The sequence below is a fragment of the Schistocerca cancellata genome, chromosome 10 (genome assembly GCF_023864275.1).
Source record: "Schistocerca cancellata isolate TAMUIC-IGC-003103 chromosome 10, iqSchCanc2.1, whole genome shotgun sequence".
Classification (NCBI taxonomy): domain Eukaryota; kingdom Metazoa; phylum Arthropoda; class Insecta; order Orthoptera; family Acrididae; genus Schistocerca; species Schistocerca cancellata.
The window spans coordinates 150,931,335-150,954,129 of NC_064635.1; positions in this window are offsets into that span (position 1 = coordinate 150,931,335).

Genomic DNA, 22,795 nt, shown 5'->3' on the forward strand with positions numbered 1-22,795 from the left:
AACATTTGTAGATTTTAAGAAGGCATCTGACTGTCTCCACAGACCTTCGGTATTAAAAATTTTAAGAAATCTAGGACTCCATCCAAAACTAATTAAAATAATGCAACTCACTCTAACCAACACCAAATCAAAAGTGAAGTTTACAGGAGAAATTTCGGAACCATTCCTCATAAAAACAGGCTTAAGACAAGGTGACTGCCTATCACCATAACTGTTCAACTGTGCACTGGAATACATAATGAGAGAATGGGTCAAGGACAATACAAAGATGATAAGAACTGGAAGGGCAAAAGATGATATTATCTTAAACTGCTTGGGATTCGCTGATGATCTTGCTCTCCTAGCCAACACCGTTCAAGAAGCCAGGCAACAAGTGAAATCACTACAAGAAACAGCAGAGGAAGTAGGCCTTAGAATATAATTTGAAAAAACGGAGATTATGCTAACTGATCCACCAATTGCAAACAAAATTACAATAGGAGAACAGGAAATCAAAATTGTTGATAAATTTAATTATTTAGGCGAAATAATAACATACAATCTAAATGAGAAGCCATCATGGCAGAATAGAATAAAAAAACTGAACTATGCAAATTACATTACCAAAACTATATACAACAAAGAAGCCTATCTATAGATCCAAAATTAAAACGGTATTAAACAGTTACACAACCAGAAATAACGTATGCAGCTGAAACTATCTTCAAAACAACTAATACAGCAGAAATTGGCAGAATACTAAAAATAGAAAGAAGATATGATGTATAAATGAAACAGTAGATAAGAAAATAGAACCAGTCATGAGCACGATCAGGAAGAAACGCATCTCATTCGTTGGACATCTGATGAGAACTCCAGAAAACAGAATTAGTAAAAAAAGTAGTACAAAAATTGTGGAATAGCAAGAGCGACATTAAATGGATCACAGAAATTAAGGAACATATAAAAGAACTCCAAATTAGAGTAGATGACCTAAAAAACAAGACAGAGAAAACCAGACTACAAATGAAAATCAATAAAAGGAGTACAGGGAGAGTGGTCTCAGATGAAGAAAGAAAGAAAATATCTGAAAGAATGAAGAAATATTGGGCAGACAGAAGAGCAAACCACCTTTCATATAAGAATAGACTCTAATAATTATAGTACCTAAATATCATATGAAGTCATTGCTGAGCCAAATTGCATCCCTGAGTAACAACTTGTTTACAGCTTTGTATTTTTGACTAGAGTGGTCCAATGAAGGACATAAAATAAATAATAATAAACCAGCGATATAGGGTGTTACAAAAAAGTACGGCCAAACTTTCAGGAAACATTCCTCACACACAAATAAAGAAACGATGTTATGTGGACATGTGTCCGGAAACGCTTAATTTCCATGTTAGAGCCCATTTTAGTTTCGTCAGTATGTACTGTATTTCCTCGATTCACTGCCAGTTGGTCCAATTGAAGGAAGCTAACGTTGACTTCGATGCTTGTGTGACATGCGACTCATTGCTCTACAGTACTAGTATCAAGCACATCAGTGCGTAGCAACAACAGGTTAGTGTTCATCACGAACGTGGTTTTGCAGTCAGAGCAATGTTTTCAAATGCGGAGTTGGCAGATGCCCATTTGATGTATGGATTAACACGGGGCAATAGCCGTGGTGCAGTACGTTTGTATCGAGACAGATTTCCAGAACGGAGATGTCACGACAGGAAGACGTTCGAAGCAATTGATCGGAACATTCCAGCCTATGACTCGTGACTGGGGAAGACCTAGAACGACGAGGACACCTGCAATGGACGAGGCAAATCTTCGTGCTGTTGAAGATAACCCTAATGTCAGCGTCAGAGAAGTTGCTGCTGTACAAGGTAACGTTGACCACGTCACTGTATGGAGAGTGCTACGGGAGAACCATTTTGTTCGGTACCATGTACAGCGTGTGCAGGCACTATTAGCAACTGACTGGCCTCCACGGGTACACTTCTGCGAATGGTTCATCCGACAATGTGTCAATCCTCATTTCAGTGCAAATGTTCTCTTTACGGATGAGGCTTCATTCCAACGTAATCAAATAGTAAATTTTCACAATCAACATGTGTGGGCTGACGAGAATCCGTACGCAATTGTGCAATCACGTCATCAACACAGATTTTCTGTGAACGTTTGGGCAGGCATTGTTGGTGATGTCTTGATTGGGCCCCATGTTCTTCAACCTACGCTCAATGGATCACGTTATCATGATTTCATACGGGATACTCTACCTATGCTGCTAGAACATGTTCCTTTACAAGTACAACACAACAAGTGGTTCATGTACGATGGAGCTCCTGCACATTTCAGTCTAAGTGTTCGTACGCTTCTCAACAACGGATTCGGTGGATGGTGGGTGGATGCATGTATCCTCGCTAACGGAGGACATTTTGAACATTTCCTGTAACACAGTGTTTGAAGTCACGCTGGTACGTTCTGTTGCTGTGTGTTTCCATTCCATGATTAAGAGATTTGAAGAGAATTAGTAAAATGAGCTCTAACCTGGAAAGTAAGCGTTTCCGGACACATGTCCATATAACGTATTTTCTTTTTTTGTGTGTGAGGAATGTTTCCTGAATGTTTGGCCGTACCTTTCTGTAACACCCTGTAGATGTTGGCCACTTTTACATCGTGTATACGGGTGTTGTTAACCCCCTCAGCATCAGCTAGATCCTAAAGATGGTACACTCAGGCATCGAAACTGGCAGCCGTACAATAAAACAGGACGGTTGTAGGTGCTTCATTTCGCGACCTATCGGACATTACTTTACAAATTGCAAATTAAGGCGAATGAGTAGAGAGAAGTACAGACAGATAAGGAGGTATGGGAAGAACGCGGCACAGGACATGGGAGGGAGGGAGGGAGGGAGGGAGGAACAGATCCCCGCGATACGCAGTGGCGGGCCGGGCAGGCCGGCGGCCGTTCATCACGGCGGACGGCGTGCGCTGGGCGAGGTTCGAACCGCAGACCGCAGGTCTCACAGCCCGGCGTTCCCACGCAACACGCCACGAGGCCGTCTGCTCTTCCCGCGCTCGTCGACCCCGCAGTGGCATAGGCTGCACTCCCAGCCGCTCCTAACCATCTCTCCCGACACCCAGTCTTTGCGGTTGACTCTAGATCATGAAGGGAGGAATAATAAAAGCGCAGCAAATGCGACGGGGAGAGCGGAATACAGACTTGTCTACACAGATGATCACCTGCTTAAGAGATTGTTTGTCCGTCCTTGCAACGAAATACGTCACTCATTCTGCATATCAGAGATCCGATGGATTGTTGGTTGGTTTGCAGAGGTAAGTGGGATTAGTTGTGTACGCACATGTCATGCAATTCGCCTAATTAACGGGCCGCTGACCTGTGTAAGCGGTGATGACGCCCGAGATCGACCCAGCTGAGTTCTATGGGATTTACGTCAGACGAATTTGGTCGCCGAGACGTTAAAGTGAGTTCACTATGATGCTCCCCAAACCACTGTAGCACGGTTCTGACTCCGAAACACGGACAATCATACTGCCGAAAGATGACATCGCAGTCGGGCAAGACATCAAGCATGAATGCGTTTTAGACTGGTATGTGCCGACTAAAACTGTGAGGGACGGGAAAAACCCACCGTGGTTCAACAACAAAGTTAGGAAACTACTGCGAAAGCAAAGAGAGCTTCACTCCAAGTGCGAACGCAACCAAAACCTCTCAGACAAACAGAAGCTAAACGATGTCAAAGTTAGCGTAAGGAGGGCTATGCGTGAAGCGTTCAGTGAATTCGAAAGTAAAATTTTATGTACCGACTTGACAGAAGATCCTAGGAAGTTCTGGTCTTACGTTAAATTAGTAAGTGGCTCGAAACAGCATATCCAGACACTCCGGGATGATGATGGCATTGAAACACAGGATGACACGTGTAATGCTGCAATACTAAACACCTTTTTCCAAATCTGTTTCACAGAGGAAGACCGCACTGCAGTTCCTTCTCTAAATCCTCGCACAAACGAGAAAATGGCTGACATCGAAATAAGCGTCCAAGGAATAGAAAAGCAACTGGAATCACTCAACAGAGGTAAGTCCACTGGACTTGACGGGATACCAATTCGATTCTACACAGAGTACGCGAAAGAACGTGCCCCCCTTCTAACAGCTGTGTACCTCAAGTCTCTAGAGGAACGGAAGGTTCCAAATGATTGGGGAAGAGCACAGGTAGTCCCAGTCTTCAAGAAGGGTCGTCGAGCTGATGCGCAAAACTATAGACCTATATCTCTAACGTCGGTCTGTTGTAGAATTTTAGAACATGTTCTTTGTTCGCGTATCATGTCGTTTTTGGAAACCCAGAATCTACTCTGTAGGAAACAGTGATCGTATGAGACTCAACTCGCTTAATGTGTTCGTGAGACCCAGAAAATATTAGATACAGGCTCCCAGGTAGATACTATTTTCCTTGACTTCTGGAAGGCGTTCGATACAGTTCCGCACTGTCGCCTGATAAACAAAGTAAGAGCCTACGGAATATCAGACCAGCTGTGTGGCTGGATTGAAGAGTTTTTAGCAAACAGAACACAGCATGTTGTTATCAATGGAGAGACGTCTACAGACGTTAAAGTAACCTCTGTCGTGTCACAGGGGAGTGTTATGGGACCATTGCTTTTCACAATATATATAAATGGCGTGGTAGATAGTGTCGGAAGTTCCATGCGACTTTTCGCGGATGATGCTGTAGTATACTGAGAAGTTGCAGCATCAGAAAATTGTAGCGAAATGCAGGAAGATCTGCAGCGGATAGGCACTTGGTGCAGGGAGTGGCAACTGACCCTTAACATAGACAAATGTAATGTATTGAGAATACATAGAAAGAAGGATCCTTTATTGTATGATTATATGATAGTGGAACAAACACTGGTAGCAGTTACTTCTGTAAAATGTCTGGGAGTATGCGTGCGTAACGATTTGAAGTGGAATGATCATATAAAATTAATTGTTGGTAAGGCGGGTACCAGGTTGAGATTCATTGGGAGAGTCCTTAGAAAATGTAGTCCATTAACAAAGGAGGTGGCTTAAAAAACACTCGTTGGAACTATACTTGAGTATTGCTCATCAGTGTGGGATCCGTACCAGATGGGGTTGACGGAGGAGATAGAGAAGATCTAAAGAAGATCGGTGCGTCTCGTCACAGGGTTATTTGGTAACCGTGATAGCGTTACGGAGATGTTTAGCAAACTCATGTGGCAGACTCTGCAAGAGAGGCGCTCTGCATCGCGGTGTAACTTGCTCGCCAGATTTCGAGATGGTGCGTTTCTGGTATCGAATATATTGCTTCCCCCTACTTATACCTCCCGAGGAGATCACGAATGTAAAATTAGATTCGAGCGCGTACGGAGGATTTCAGACAGTCGTTCTTCCCGCGAAATATACGAGACTGGAACAGGAAAGGGAGGTAATGACAGTGGTACGTAAAGTGCCTCCGCCATACACCGTTGGGTGGCTTGCGGAGTATAAATGTAGATGTAGACGTAGATGTAGAATGGATGCATGTGGTTCGCAGCTGTCAGCATGTCTTCGTTTACTACCACTGGCCCCATGCAAGTGCAGCAGAATGTTTCCCGTAGCATAATACTGCTCTCACTGGAATGCACGTTTCGAGCCGCCGATCACCTCGAGGACGGCGTTTGTCGAATCGACCATCGAGCTAGTGTAGCGACTCGTTTCCATTGATCGACTGTCGAACCCCGATGGTACCGAGCCCCCTGCAATACTAATTGACGATGACCTCGGGTCAACATGCGACCATTTAGGGATGGACTGCTGCGGAGCCCGATGTTCAACAGTGTACGATGTACGGTGCGCTCCGAAACACTTATGCGCGCACCAGCATTGTGCTCTTCTGGCTGACATGGCGAAGATCACCATCTGTCTCCGAACCTCGGGCTCAGTGAAGAGTTGTGGACCTCCAACATTTAGCGTCTAGTGGTAGTTTCAGTGTCATTATAGCTCTCTCCGTAGAGGCTCACGACATTAGCAAGTGAACATTCGACCAGGTTCACCGTTTTCGAGATACTCGTTCATAGGCTCTGTGGAATAATAATCTGTGCTTTGACAAAGTCGCTTATCTCAACTGATTTGCCCATTTGCAGACCATATCTTCGCTTGGATGATCCCCCGTCCGTGTCTGCTCCGCTTACATACACTCCTGGAAATTGAAATAAGAACACCGTGAATTCATTGTCCCAGGAAGGGGAAACTTTATTGACACATTCCTGGGGTCAGATACATCACATGATCACACTGACAGAACCACAGGCACATAGACACAGGCAACAGAGCATGCACAATGACGGCACTAGTACAGTGTATATCCACCTTTCGCAGCAATGCAGGCTGCTATTCTCCCATGGAGACGATCGTAGAGATGCTGGATGTAGTCCTGTGGAACGGCTTGCCATGCCATTTCCACCTGGCGCCTCAGTTGGACCAGCGTTCGTGCTGGACGTGCAGACCGCGTGAGACGACGCTTCATCCAGTCCCAAACATGCTCAATGGGGGACAGATCCGGAGATCTTGCTGGCCAGGGTAGTTGACTTACACCTTCTAGAGCACGTTGGGTGGCACGGGATACATGCGGACGTGCATTGTCCTGTTGGAACAGCAAGTTCCCTTGCCGGTCTAGGAATGGTAGAACGATGGGTTCGATGACGGTTTGGATGTACCGTGCACTATTCAGTGTCCCCTCGACGATCACCAGTGGCGTACGGCCAGTGTAGGAGATCGCTCCCCACACCATGATGCCGGGTGTTGGCCCTGTGTGCCTCGGTCGTATGCAGTCCTGATTGTGGCGCTCACCTGCACGGCGCCAAACACGCATACGACCATCATTGGCACCAAGGCAGAAGCGACTCTCATCGCTGAAGACGACACGTCTCCATTCGTCCCTCCATTCACGCCTGTCGCGACACCACTGGAGGCGGGCTGCACGATGTTGGGGCGTGAGCGGAAGACGGCCTAACGGTGTGCGGAACCGTAGCCCAGCTTCATGGAGACGGTTGCGAATGGTCCTCGCCGATACCCCAGGAGCAACAGTGTCCCTAATTTGCTGGGAAGTGGTGGTGCGGTTCCCTACGGCACTGCGTAGGATCCTACGGTCTTGGCGTGCATCCGTGCGTCGCTGCGGTCCGGTCCCAGGTCGACGGGCACGTGCACCTTCCGCCGACCACTGGCAACAACATCGATGTACTGTGGAGACCTCACGCCCCACGTGTTGAGCAATTCGGCGGTACGTCCACCCTGCCTCCCGCATGCCCACTATACGCCCTCGCTCAAAGTCCGTCAACTGCACATACGGTTCACGTCCACGCTGTCGCGTCATGCTACCAGTGTTAAAGACTGCGATGGAGCTCCGTATGGCACGGCAAACTGGCTGACACTGACGGCGGCGGTGCACAAATGCTGCGCAGCTAGCGCCATTCGACGGCCAACACCGCGGTTCCTGGTGTGTCCGCTGTGCCGTGCGTGTGATCATTGCTTGTACAGCCCTCTCGCAGTGCCCGGAGCAAGTATGGTGGGTCTGACACACCGGTGTCAATGTGTTCTTTTTTCCATTTCCAGGAGTGTACTTTTGTTGCTACGTCACGTGCCGCAACGCCACCAGATGGCACCCAACGTCGTGGTGGGCAGTGGTCATAATGTTTTGGTTGACGAGTGTATATTACTAAAGCGGTGACCCAGCACATAGTTGAGGGTCCACTTGCAGATTGCCCAACTAATGGTTTGCAGGGACAACAAAAATATGCGAAAAATACAATCCTGCAACTTGGATTGCAGATTTACAAATCTGCAATCTCTGTGATAACTTCACATGTGGCAAATTCTTTTTGGTGTGTGTGTGTGTGTGTGTGTGTGTGTGTGTGTGTGGTACTTTGTGCAATATGGTGATGTACAAGTTACGTAAGTGCTGGATGTATTTAGGCATATGCGAAAAATACAATCCTGCAACTTCGCAACAAAATCGCGCGGAATTTTCGACGGCAACAGCACACCAAAAGTACTTCGCCACAGTGGAATAATAATAATCGAAAACGGACGATATTGTAATGTGTATCTTGAAAATGGTTCAAAATGGTTCAAATGGCTCTGAGCACTATGGGACTTAACATCTATGGTCATCAGTCCCCTAGAACTTAGAACTACTTAAACCTAACTAACCTAAGGACATCACACAACACCCAGTCATCACGAGGCAGAGAAAATCCCTGACCCCGCCGGGAATCGAACCCGGGAACCCGGGCGTGGGAAGCGAGAACGCTACCGCACGACCACGAGCTGCGGACTCTTGAAAATCATGTGAACAGCCGTCTGATGATGAACTTGCCAGTTCGAAACCGGTAACGGCGCTATTTACCTAAATAAGTAGCAGTGTTAATAGTGGCTGGTCGCTGTTTTCTTCTTTGTAAGAATTAACCTGTATTAATTGTACACAGCCACGGTCGCGCCATGTCAGTTTTAGACTCCTATTTGTTTTTTAAAATATCGCTTCCGTAATTAACATACGACTCGTTATGAATTTTAGAATAGTATAATGTTGTTCAAACGTTTAAGTATTTTTAAGTTGTAATCATAATATGACCTGAAAACATTATTCAGAATGTAAGGTAATGTTGTGCCAGAGTTCGGGGTATATTGGATCAACGTAGATTGTTAAAATCGAAGACATTTCGTTGGTAAAACTGGGGAACGTTGTTACAAACGTTGTTACAAACGTTGTTTTGTAAAATATCAGTACTGTTGTTAACATACCCCTTGTTATAAAGTTTAGAATAGTATTACGTTGTTCAGACGTTTTAAGTTTTGTAAAGTTGCAATCATAATATGACCTGAAAATGCTATTCAGAATATAATGCAATGCGATGCCACAGTTAGGGGTACACTGTATCTACATAGATTGTCAAAACTGAAGACATTTTGTTGACACGGGAATGTCGTGCTGCGAGGATTTGTTACAAATGCGATGTGTGGACGATTTAATTTCTATGTGAGTCATTCTGGTTACGGATGTGAGATTGAACTCTGAGTGCTTTCGGAAATGTTCCGCAGAGACACTCCTCGTTGCATTTGGATAAGAGAAGGCGACGAGGAGGATATAGAATAGCAGTTTGGAATGCTGCGTTACTAAGCAAAATGAGGTACTGGTGGCTTAAACCCGAGTATTATTAAGACGTTACGCTGGTGAATTTGAATTGTGTGGGAAGTGGAAGTTTAATAGGTGAGAAAACGTGATTAGAACTGTGAACTGTGTTAATTAGACGCTGGTGTATCGAACTGTGATACGTTATTCAGGATTGTGTTATGGAGAGAATAAGACTTTATTTAATCGACTGAGTTAAAACAGAAAGTAACTGACTAACTAAACGGGCAGTTCACGCATTTTACATGTCATACGTGTAGAAGAAAATAAAAGTTCACGCTACGATAACTGTGTATTGACGTGTACAGCTGAATGTATTAGCCGTGTTTTGCAGTAACTGAAGTTCCCATTATAGCGTCCTTCCGCGACTGTTGATACTTTCAGCATGTCGTAAACCGTCGAACGGTGGACGTACAGTGCAGAACCCCATAACTCCTGGATTTTAAATTACTGTTTACGAATATTAAACACACGCCATTACCTAGATCGTGAATTTTATGTTCTTGTAACGACAGTCGCAGATTTTACTGCAGCATCAGCGGACCTCCATCATCCCGTGGTAGGTCTTCTCTGACATCTCTGTTGTCTTCAGCAAACCCCAGCGGTAACGGGAAAAAACGGTGCAGCTATTCACGACATCGTACGTTAATGTTTATACAAGTGAATGAATTTTCAAATAGTAAAGATTAATGCCGAGAGTGAAGGAGAAGCCACAAACATTCAAGTGACTCAACAAGATGTAGAAAGAGCAAGGACGATGTGGTGTCACCGCCAGACACCACACTTGCTAGGTGATAGCCTTAAAATCGGCCGCGGCCGCGGTCGGACCCGCGTGTCGCCACTATCAGTGATTGCAGACCGAGCGCCGCCACACGGCAGGTCTAGTCTAGAGAGACTCCCCTAGCACTCGCCCCAGTTCTACAGCCGACTTTGCTAGCGACGGTTCACTGTCTACTTACGCTTTTGCAGAGACGACAGTTTATCATAGCCTTCAGCTACGTCATTTGCTACGACCTAGCAAGGCGCCATATTCAGTTACTATAATTACTTCAAGAATGTATTCTGAACAGATAATATTGTGAATCATGTACCGTCAAGAGAGACGTTCATCATTAATGGATTAAAGTTAAGTATCAAACTAATTACGTCCGCTTTCTGAATTCTCATTCCTTGTCATGTTCCAGACCACACGTCAGTATAGTTCTTCCCCCCTCACGCCAGCCTGCGTGAGATAAAAGGCGTGCATTTCGGCCTCCACTAGTAACACGGTGTTGGCTCTTCTGCTAACACAACAGACGAAATTAAAGAATAATAAGGCACCAAGATAGGATAACTTCAGAGATGTTCAAGGCTGTTCAACACTTCAGAAAGAGCTATACAATCTCATAAAAGATATACGGGAAAAAGAGGAAATCCGAGAAGATTGGAAATCAGCCGTCATTAACCCACTGCATAAAAAGAGCAGTAGTAGGAACTGTAACAACTACAGAGGCATTTTCCTCCTAAGTGTACCTTATAAAGTTCTCTTTAATAATACTTGAAGAACTTAAGGAATTTGCAAAAGATATTGCGGTAGCATTCTCGCTTCCCGAGAACAGGGTCCCGGGTTCGATCCCCGGCGGTGTCAGGGATTTTCACCTGCCCCGAGATGACTGGGTGTTGTTGTGTCGTCTTCATTACCATCATTCATCCCCATTACGGTTGGAGGAAGGCAACGACAAACTTCCTCCATTAGCACCTTACCTAGTATGGCGGTGCGGGTCTCTCGCATCGTCCCCCTACGCTCTGTCAAGAAGTTTCCATTTCCATTTCCATTGTAGGAGAGTACCAGGCAGGCTTCCAGGAAGGACGATCGACCACCGCTCAAATTTTCACCACGAAGCAAACCTGGGAAAAGTGCTGGGAATTCAACCGTTTGGCTACCGCGTCTCTGGTTGCTCACTTGAATTTGCTCGCGCAATTGCCTGGTTGGCGAAGTTCAATTCTAATTAACTCGCAGCGTTGCGAATTTTTTTCTTAACAGTTATTTCTCAGCACAACCTACCCTGCAGCACCCATACAAGGATTTTAGACTGTTTCTGACCACCCTGCATAATCAATGAGGGAAGTAATGTGTGAAAAAAATTGACAAATAGAAGGGAGGAGATGACTGGACCCTTCTTAAGACATGAGGGAATAACTTCCGTGCTGCTAGAAGGAGCTGTAGACGGTAGACACTCTATTGGGACTGGAATTAAAGCAACAAATAATCGAGGAGTTGGATGCATTTGCTACGCTGGGATGAGGAGGTTGGCACAGGAGAGCCGAATCAAACCAATCACAGCTACAAAATATCGCCTCTCCCGCCGGAAGTTCGAGTCCTCTCTCGGGCATGGGTGTGTGTGTTGTTCTTAGCATAAGGTAGTGTAAGTTAGTTTAAGTATTGTGTAAGCCTGGGGTCCGATTACCTCAGCAGTTTCGTCCCTTAGGAATTCAAAAACATTTTTGAACAAAATATCGCCGAATTGTGTCGATAGCCACGAAATCAAGCTGGACGCCACCACGGAATGCTTTCACTATCACGCGGCCGAACAAAAACGAGTGTCCTTCCTCTTCTTCCACGTTTCGCAGATTAGTCTATCCATCTCTTGTATTGCAAGATCATTTTTGGAATTCTTGCTTCTTCCACTCGTTCCATATGTTCCTTCCAATTCTGCCTTTTATTATATTAGATTAGATCCAGTTTTCGTTCCATAGACCCCAAAATTAAATGATTCTCATGGGTGTGGATCATGTTGTAATGTTGTTACATTAATTTGTTCTGAAATCGGTGCTGATATTCAAGGCAATAAAAGCGGGTTAAAAGCTGTGAGCTATCTGGGTTAGTTAACATTGCATTACTGAGCAACTGTTTCACTAGGTATCCAGTCTAGCTTACCAAATTCCCAACCACACTTACATTAATTATAATCTTTTAATAGTCATCTCACGACAACCGCTGATATATATCTATATAAAGAGAATTTAAATAAAAAGAAACAAATCAGTCTATATTTGGACATTTATTTTAACATTGATCATTGTTCCGTTAAAATTTCAGCATATTAAACTTGATTCATAACTAAACTGGTGCCTTATTTAGGATTGTGAAAATGTGAGTTTGAAATCTTACGGAACACATGAAATATGGAGCCAAGATTGGGAGACTGCATACAACACTGTATTCGTAAAATAACACACGAAGAACGTTGAAACATATGCAAGAGGAAATTAACCACAACCAACCGATTCAATTTTCACCCAAAGAAGTTACGTTCCAGCGCAATCCTGTCCGTCATGAAATTACCACACACTGGCATACTAAATTCATACTAACTCTCTGTGAAATCCTCCCGAAAAGAATAGCTGCGGGCTGCTTTGATGATTACACCACATGCTACATGTGGTCAACTTGGTTTACATAAAGAGCGTAACTCCACAGTAATTTTGATAATTAAAATAAATTACATCGAAAAGCAATTTACAAAAGAAAAACCTCGAACTGGTTACTATCGTCTTACTATTAACCTGATGGGTCAAACAATTGTATAAGCACGTAGTACTGGTCTCACAAAGTACACCCCACGTAGGTTGAACATAAAGAAAAGTTGCTGTATTGGAAAATATTGTAAAGACGAGACGTGGTAATCTCCCACACATTCGCATTTAAGACAGATGATCTTAGTTACAGTTACGGATCCTCAACACGTGGTTCCACTTTACTCACAAAGTAGTGAAAAAGCAACTACTGGAAGATATTCTAAACTTCACACTCGAATTACACGGCGTTGCAATTTAAGATAACATAAGATATTTTAGATATAAACCTGAAATAAAGGTGATTAAATTTTCAGTTAGGCTGAACTTAAGAAATCCATTGTCCTATGGACTTCACAGTGACGCGCTTAGCCGGAGATCTTACCACTTCAGACGCTCGCCGCGGACAGACTGACCTGGGCCCCTTCCAAGGGGTGGTTCACAGATACAAACGGAAGTGACCAGAGAGGCAGCTTCCAATATCAACATGACAAGGGACGGACAGGACCATACTAAGAATAGAAAAATCTCTGCTTTTAGAAAGCGTAGCTACCTGTTCCGACGTTGGTCCTACTGTTCTCTAGAAGACGGACTTGTCTGCTACCATCAAGCATGCAACTAGAAATACATTTCCTCATTCATCCTTTCACACAGAAGGGAAGGGGGATGACAGTATCTTATCATATACAGAATATAAAAGAAAGCGGATGTAAGTTCCGTATGAGACTGTGTGACATGAATTACGTATAAACTGTGTTTTAAAGTGTAGTAGTGTGACAGATCGTTCTTGATTATGTGTAAAAGTAACACGTTCCACTGCCCAGTCTCCTCCCAGATAGAAACACCACTGTAAATTTAGAAGTGGAATGTATGCCGTAAATGACAACAGTTTTAAGAAATTAAAATGAAATGAATCCAACAGAGAGCTTTTAATGTTCTTCCTGTTTTGTCATTTACTGCAAAAAATATTAGGTGTTTATCTAATGTCTTAGTGTCATATTTGACTGCTCGTAATAATTTCATTTCATCCGACTTAACATGGCTAGAATCTATTCTCTTCATAATCCAGGATCCACTGCCTTTCTCCTATCGCAAAAGACTTTGACGGATCCTTTCCGGGGCGAAAGTAATCGGCTCTGACTAGCATGTGGTGGCTACGTAGGTTGGTGAGGTCTTGGACTGCAAACACTAGTGCCGATTAGTAGATTTCCTCACCGCGACGTCGTCTGCATATGAATGCGTGCCTGCTGCGGTGACCCTCGGCGCGGCTGTTACCGCATCGCTAACGGGGCGTTTGTCATTACTCGCACATCGCGCTTCTGCGGCAGCCATAAAGATGGTGCGTTCTCCGCAGCCCCGTATTGACGGGGGAAGGGGGGGGGGGGGGAGTGACTAGCCGCACAAAACAACAGCAACAGGAGACAATGACCGGACCTAGCCTCCACCACTGTGGCCTGGGCAAGTGGTCAATCGGATTAAAGTCCTTCCGGAAAGAGCTATAGGCATAATGAAAGCCACCTACACTGGGCAGGTAAAACTCAAATGTGGGGGTACACGTTTCCTGACAAGTGTAATCCAGGGGAAGGATACATAAAGGTTTAAGAACTGACCGACCGCCGGCCACGGTGGCCGAGCGTTTCTCGACGCCTCAAGCCGGAACCGCGCGACTCCCACGGTCGCAGGTTCGAATCCTGCCTCGGGCATGGATGTGTGTGATGTCCATAGGTTAGTTATGTTTAAGTAGTTCTAAGTTATTGGGGACTGATGACCTCAGATGTTAAGTCCCATAGTGCTCAGAGCCATTTGAACCATTTGAACTGACCGACCATGTCTGGGATGCATATGACAATGGACATATTAAGTAAGGTTTTATTAAAAAATGGTTCAAATAGCTCTGAGCACTATGGGACTTCACATCTGAGGCTATCAGTCCCCTAGACTTAGAACTACTTAAACTTAACTAACGACATCACACATATCCATGCCCGAGGTATGATTCGAACCTGCGACCATAGTAGCAGCGCGGTTCCGGACTAACGCACCTAGAACAGCTCCGTCACAACGGCCAGCAGCTTTTAATCATTAAGAGGAATTATGGAAATAAAGTATAACAAAAGAATGTAACACTGCTTCAGGTTAGCTCCTACAATTTTACTAAGCAAAAAAAATGTTAAAATGTGTGTGAAGTCTTATGGGACTTAATTGCTAAATTCATCAGTCCCTAAGCTTACTCACTACTTAACCTAAAGTATCCTAAGGACAAACACCCATGCCCGAGGGAGGACTCGAACCTCCGCCGGGACCAGCCGCACAGTCCATGACCGCAGCGCCTAGACCGCTCGGCTAATTCCGCGCGGTTTTAACCAAGAAAGCATGGACGGTTGAAAAGCTAATATATGTGGTCTCTACTCTTTCAGAGATGTCCGAAAGAACAGACACCATTAGACATTAGCTGCGATAGAGCATTGCTTTATATCGATGGGGCAATATGAAAATTTGTGCCAGACCAAGATTCGAAACCAGGTCTTCCGATTATTAGGCAGTGCGCTGACCATTGCAACACCCGTGCTGACTGCACGGACTCCGTTTGTACGCTTCCCGTCAGCCCCAAATTCCAAGCTTATTCCACACGTTACTATTGTAGTGTCCTTGTTCAGTTGCCTCATTACTCGCGGCATCTCGCCGATTCCCATAAAAGTTCGACCTTGCTGTACATCTGCAGTGAGGGGGCTCTCATTGTCTTAATGATACATGTGGTGTATGTTCTCTCCGACAGAGGTTAACGAGAGGTAGCTCTACGTTACTACTGTGTGGCATAAGATGAGGACTTGCACGGAAGGCTACCTATGCAGCTACAGTCATCACTGCGTCGGGATGGCATAGTGGTCAGCGGATCTCGCTAGTAAGCAAAAGACCCGGGTTCGAATCCCAGTCCTGTACTAATTTTCTACTTATCCCATTGATATAAATCAGTGCTCACTGACAGCTAATGTCTTTAATTACTTAGTCCATTAAAAGGTTAGTATTTGAAAGTGAGAACGTGACTCTGCTGAGCAATGTTGAGACTGAAATCACTTGGATACACACATGGAAAATAAAACTAATGCATGTACTTCTTGTACACTGAAGCACCAAAGAATCTGGTATAGTCGTGCACATTGAAATAAAGAGATATGTAAACCGGCAGAATACGACGTTGCGGTCAGCAACGCCTATGCACGTGTCTGGCGTAGTTGTCAGATCAGTTACTGCTGCTACAATGGGAGGTTATCTAGATTTAAATGAGGCTGAACGTGGCGTTACAGTCGGCACAAGATAGGCGGCGTATAGCATCTCCAAGATAGCGATTAAGTCGGGATTTTTCCGCACGACCTTTTCACGAGTGTACCGTGAATATTAGGAATCCGCTAAAACACCAAATCTCCAACATCGCTAAGGCCAGAAAAAGATACTCCAAGAATTGGACCAACGACGACTGAAGAGAATCCTCAAATTGTTGCAGATTACAGTGCTGGGAACTCAACAAGTGTCAGCGTGCAAACCATTCGACTAAACACCATCGATATAGGCTTTCGGAGACAAAGGCCCACTCGTACATCCTAGATGACTGCACGACATACGCGTGTGCATGGGCCCGTCAGCACCATTGGAGTGCTGGTGACTGGAAACATGTTGCCAGGTCGAACGAGTCTCGTTTCACATTGTATCGAGTGGATGGACGTGTACGGGTATGCAGACAACCTAATGAATCCATGGACTCTGTATGTCAGCAGGGGACTGTTCAAGCTGGAGGAGGCTCTGCAATGGTTTGGGGCGTGTGCAATTAGCATGATATGAGACCCCTGTACGTCTAGGAACGACTCTGCCAGGTGACACGTATGTAAGCACCCTTTCTGATCGCCGGTATCCATTCATGTCCTTTGTGCATTCCGACCGACTTGAGCAATTCCAGCAGAGCAATGCGAAACCCCAAACGTTCATCATTGCTAGGGCGTAGCTCTAGGAACACGCTTCAGGGTGTAAACACTTCCGCTGGCCACCAAACGCCCCAGACATCAACATTATTGCGATGCCTTGCGAAGTACTGTTCAGAGGACATTTCCACCTCCTCGTATTCTTACGGATTAATGGACAGCTCTTCAGGATTAATGGTGTCAGTTCCATCCGGGAGACATTAGCAGAGTCCGTGCCACGTTGTTTTCCAACACTTCTGCGTGCTCGCGGGGGCTGTACACGATATTAGGTAAGTGTACCACTTTCTTTGGCTCTTCAGTGTATAACATTAAGTAGAAAAAGAAAAAAAAATCCTTTGATTTAGCGCATTTAACTTCAGATAAATTCCTCGACATACACGTGGCCGTCGTGAGATGGTAACCAGGTCGTAGATCTGCTACATATAAATTTAGTCCCCATCTACAAATTCGCAAAATATACGATAAGTCTTACGCATTTTGCACAAGTGTTAGCGATCGCAGCAAATGAAAACTGTGTGACACTTGTTACCTTAGTCCACATACACAGTCCTGGGTAGACAGAATCCCGAAAATAACTTCCACACTATGACTTACGGCAGCAGGGAGCCGTGTAACGATCGAGGCGTTGAATTCCGAGGCCCACGAGAAGACAGGACGCGGCGCGTGTGCCACGAACGTAGGCGTGAACTCGCTCGCTCTCTGAACTCAGCAGACAAATGCGTTTCTAAAACTGTTAATTCGCAACTGGGTGTGTACCTACCAACGAGAATTGTATTTCTACTGGAATCTGCTATTATATAGTCTTACTGATATAATGTAACGGACTACTGAAACTACCGATACCACCGGCAGGCGAGGTGTGCGGTGACGTCAATCAGCATGAAGGAACAAGTGAAGTTTAACTACGTAAACATAGACATATTATTATTTTGTTACAAAACTGTTAATATGAGGGCAATCATGGGGTATATTGCCACAAAACTATATTATAAACACTTTTCATTTTTCATACTAAGTTTCTCATACACTCCTGGAAATTGAAATAAGAACACCGTGAATTCATTGTCCCAGGAAGGGGAAACTTTATTGACACATTCCTGGGGTCAGATACATCACATGATCACACTGACAGAACCACAGGCACATAGACACAGGCAACAGAGCATGCACAATGTCGGCACTAGTACAGTGTATATCCACCTTTCGCAGCAATGCAGGCTGCTATTCTCCCATGGAGACGATCGTAGAGATGCTGGATGTAGTCCTGTGGAACGGCTTGCCATGCCATTTCCACCTGGCGCCTCAGTTGGACCAGCGTTCGTGCTGGACGTGCAGACCGCGTGAGACGACGCTTCATCCAGTCCCAAACATGCTCAATGGGGGACAGATCCGGAGATCTTGCTGGCCAGGGTAGTTGACTTACACCTTCTAGAGCACGTTGGGTGGCACGGGATACATGCGGACGTGCATTGTCCTGTTGGAACAGCAAGTTCCCTTGCCGGTCTAGGAATGGTAGAACGATGGGTTCGATGACGGTTTGGATGTACCGTGCACTATTCAGTGTCCCCTCGACGATCACCAGTGGTGTTGGCTCTGTGTGCCTCGGTCATATGCAGTCCTGATTGTGGCGCTCACCTGCACGGCGCCAAACACGCATACGACCATCATTGGCACCAAGGCAGAAGCGACTCTCATCGCTGAAGACGACACGTCTCCATTCGTCCCTCCATTCACGCCTGTCGCGACACCACTGGAGGCGGGCTGCACGATGTTGGGGCGTGAGCGGAAGACGGCCTAACGGTGTGCGGGACCGTAGCCCAGTTCATGGAGACGGTTGCGAATGGTCCTCGCCGATACCCCAGGAGCAACAGTGTCCCTAATTTGCTGGGAAGTGGCGGTGCGGTCCCCTACGGCACTGCGTAGGATCCTACGGTCTTGGCGTGCATCCGTGCGTCGCTGCGGTCCGGTCCCAGGTCGACGGGCACGTGCACCTTCCGCCGACCACTGGCGACAACATCGATGTCCTGTGGAGACCTCACGCCCCACGTGTTGAGCATTTCGACGGTACGTCCACCCGGCCTCCCGCATGCCCACTATACGCCCTCGCTCAAAGTCCGTCAACTGCACATACGGTTCACGTCCACGCTGTCGCGGCGTGCTACCAGTGTTAAAGACTGCGATGGAGCTCCGTATGCCACGGCAAACTGGCTGACACTGACGGCGGCGGTGCAAAAATGCTGCGCAGCTAGCGCCATTCGACGGCCAACACCGCGGTTCCTGGTGTGTCCGCTGTGCCGTGCGTGTGATCATTGCTTGTACAGCCCTCTTGCAGTGTCCGGAGCAAGTATGGTGGGTCTGACACACCGGTGTCAATGTGTTCTTTTTTCCATTTCCAGGAGTGTATATGTATACGTGCGATGTGTAAAATATCGATACACAACCAAGGTTGGCAGTACTGCACAGTTTGTAAGCTCTGTGAACAGGAGTCGGTTGTTGGCGGGTGTGCCGGCCGCGGTGGTCTAGCGGTTCTGGCGCTGCAGTCCGGAACCGCGGGACTGCTACAATCGCAGGTTCGAATCCTGCCTCGGGCATGGGTGTGTGTGATGTCCTTAGGTTAGTTAGGTTTAAGTAGTTCTAAGTTCTAGGGGACTTATGACCTAAGATGTTGAGTCCCATAGTGCTCAGAGCCATTTGAACCAATTTTTTGTTGGCGGGTGTAGAGACAATGGGTGTTGAGGCGTCTTGTAATACGCTTGCTTTGAGAAGGTCAAGGATAGAGGGAGCGAAATGATGTAATGGAAAAGCTGTTACGTTGAAAATTATTGAATACCGTCACGATCAGCATTTATAAAATAAAAGTTGGAAGTTTAAATATGTTTCAGTTCTTACACAGCAAAATACACATCCTGGACCTCAAATTGATTTAACAAACAGCGGATGACGAGATTCATCACTGGACCACGAGCGTGCAACAACGACCAATAAAGGTAAGAAAGTTACATTACTCTAAATTCAAATTGTGTTGATACCTGTCCTTCCCCATGTCTTCAGCCCTGTATGTAGTCTGTTGGTAGAGTGAACAGCGTGTCGGGGACTTGTGGTAGACTAGGCACACCAGGGAGACCACACAGATTTAAAACAATAATTTGTAGCTTAATATACTACTACTGATAATAATTAATATTTGTCCCCCGGAGAAAGAGGTGCATTACACTAATTACCGGTCATACAACAAAATTTAAAATAAATTCTCAAAGTAAATGGCATTTAGTCTCTTATGAGTAACAGACCTCATTTCATAAAAGAGGTGATGTCTTCTGCAACCATAATCATTTTCGTATGATGAATTGTGTTGTACTTCAGTATAGCCGTAACAGATTATTAGTAGGCCTATGGACTTCCTATCATTGTGGGAATAATAACAGTAAGATTGCAGTATACTCGTGCAACGTTATTCATGCCCTTGTTTGTACATACATACCAAGCTACGATTTAGCAGGTGTAGAAGCGCCGTTTGTCTGCTGAGTTGAGCGGGCTTGGCCAACCTTCGTGACGTAGCTCCGCGGCCTGTTCTTCTCGTAGGCCTCGGGGAATAAGCAAGTGACGTCATCTACACGTGACAACAGAATCACTGGTTGCAAAAGAGATTTCTTCCACCCATGTACTCACACGATGAGCTCATGTCAAGGAGGTTAGACTAAAAGGGAGATTGCGTTGTTCACGCCGAGCACAGACATCAGTTGAAGCCTGTGCCCCATCTTGATTAGTTTTAAAAGTCCGTTACTCCGTTAAAGCCCTGTGTTAAACATACCCTCTTACAGTTAATGCATTGACTTGATAGTAATCGGACAACAGAAAATTTAATCTTTTATATCCAATTCCCACTCGTAGAGCTTGGTGTACACCGCGGCAAAACAGCCGAAGTTTTATTCCTGTTTTAAGTGACTTCGAAGACCAGCACTGCAGTAGGAACACTTCACCGAGAGTCATCAGTATGGCAGAAGCGGGCTTCACTTTGTCGGCTTAAGGGTAACTCTCTATATTCTAGTTCATATACAGAATCTCCGTGGTAAAGATCACAAAAATTACAGCCACGTCTCGTCATCCAGGAATTTACGTGGAAACCAGCAGTTCACACAGAGTGTTCTAAAAAATGATACCTATTTCTTCAAGAGGCAGTACCGATCCAAACTACAAGAAAAGTCAATAATTTTTGAAAGAGTGTTAGGAAAAGTAGCGATCTATATCTTCCTTTAATGAAAGTAATCAGCTGTGAAGGTCTCCACACTGGTGTCCCACGTAGACAGTAAGCGGAGCTGTGGTACATGCCAGGGAGCATCAGTAGAGCAGTTGGCACTTGGGGCCTCCTGAAATATGTGGAAGGTGAGAGCTGCGTACAAATTAATGAAAGGAAAATGAATAATTCCAGCGTTACACTATTACAGTAAGAAGCGGCTGGGTCCCGACTGGGATGTTCGGCCACCTGGTAATAGTCTTTTTAACTGACGTCGTTTCGGCGACCTGCGCATCGATGATGATGAAATGATGACGAGAGCAACACACTCATCCAGTCCTGAGCGGAGAAAATCGCCAAACTTGGCCGTGAAACGAACCCGGCAGCCCGATTCGAGGGTCAGCAACGCTGACCACACGATTACGAGCTGCTAGAAAAAAAAAGTGAGAAACGTATTGTTTGAAAATGACATTATAATATATTGGTAACCACTAACTCGCGACAGACAGCACACAGACATAACACACGCTTCCACCTCTAGTAGGTGTGTCAAAATTTAAAAGAAAAAGTCAATGCTAATATTTAAATAGACAATCAAGCAACATTAATGTGGCCGCCTGCGAAAATCCTGAATAACTATCTTTTGCAGCACGGACGTGGAGGAAGAGCGTCAATGAGTTTCTAGAAGGTACTGACGGTGATGTGGAGCCATGCCTATTTCAGGTAATGGATAGTTACGATAGGTTTCTCGACTGAGATTCCAGGGCGCATGTGGTCCAACAGATTCTCAATTGGGTTTAAATCTGGAGAACTTAATGGTCAGGGGAGCTCTTCGAACCACGCACGTCCACTGCGAGCAGTGTGACACGTCGCACTGTCCTGCTGATAGATGCCATCGTGCCATTGAAAAGCAAACTGCAAGTTGGGGTGGACATGATTCCAAAGGACAGATGCATACTTGTGTTGATCCACTGTGCCTTCCACAGTGATGAAGTCCCCTAGGGAGTACCATTAGAATTCCCCAGACCATAACGCTCCATCCTACAGGCTGGACCTTTACAGCTATGGTTGCAGGGCCGTATACGCCAACGGCCATCTGTCCGATGGAGCACGAAACGTGATTCATCTGTGACCACTCAGTGGACTTCGAGGAGTCTCACTGACGGGGATAGAATTATCGTCAGTGATGAGCCCCGTTTTCTACATCTACATCTACATACATACTCCGCAATCTTCCGTACGGTGCGTGGAGGAGGGTACCTCGTACCACAACTACCATCTTCTCTCCCTGTTCCACTCCCAAACAGAACGAGGGAAAAATGACTGCCTTTATGCCTCTGTACGTGCCCTAATCTCTCTTATCTTGGTGGTCTTTCCGCGAAATATAAGTTGGCGGCAGTAAAACTGTACTGCAGTCAGCCTCAAATGCTGAGTCCCTAAATTTCCTCAGTAGCGATTCATGAAAATAATGCCTCCTTTCCTCAAAAGCCTCCCACCCGACTTCCTGAAGCATTTCCGTAACACTCGCGTGATGATCAAACCTACTAGTAACAAATCTAGCAGCCCGCCTCTGGATTGCTTCTATGTCCTCCCTCAATCCGACCTGATACTGATCCCAAACGCTCGAGCAGTACTCAAGAATAGGTCGTATTAGTGTTTTATAAGCGGTCTCCTTTACAGATGAACCACATCGTCCGAAAATTCTACCAATGAACTGAAGACGACTATCCGCCTTCCCCACAACTACCATTACATGCTTGTCCCACTTCATATCGCTCTGCAATGTTACGCCCAAATATTTAATCGACGTGACTGTGTCAAGCGCGACATTACTAATGGAGTATTGAAACACT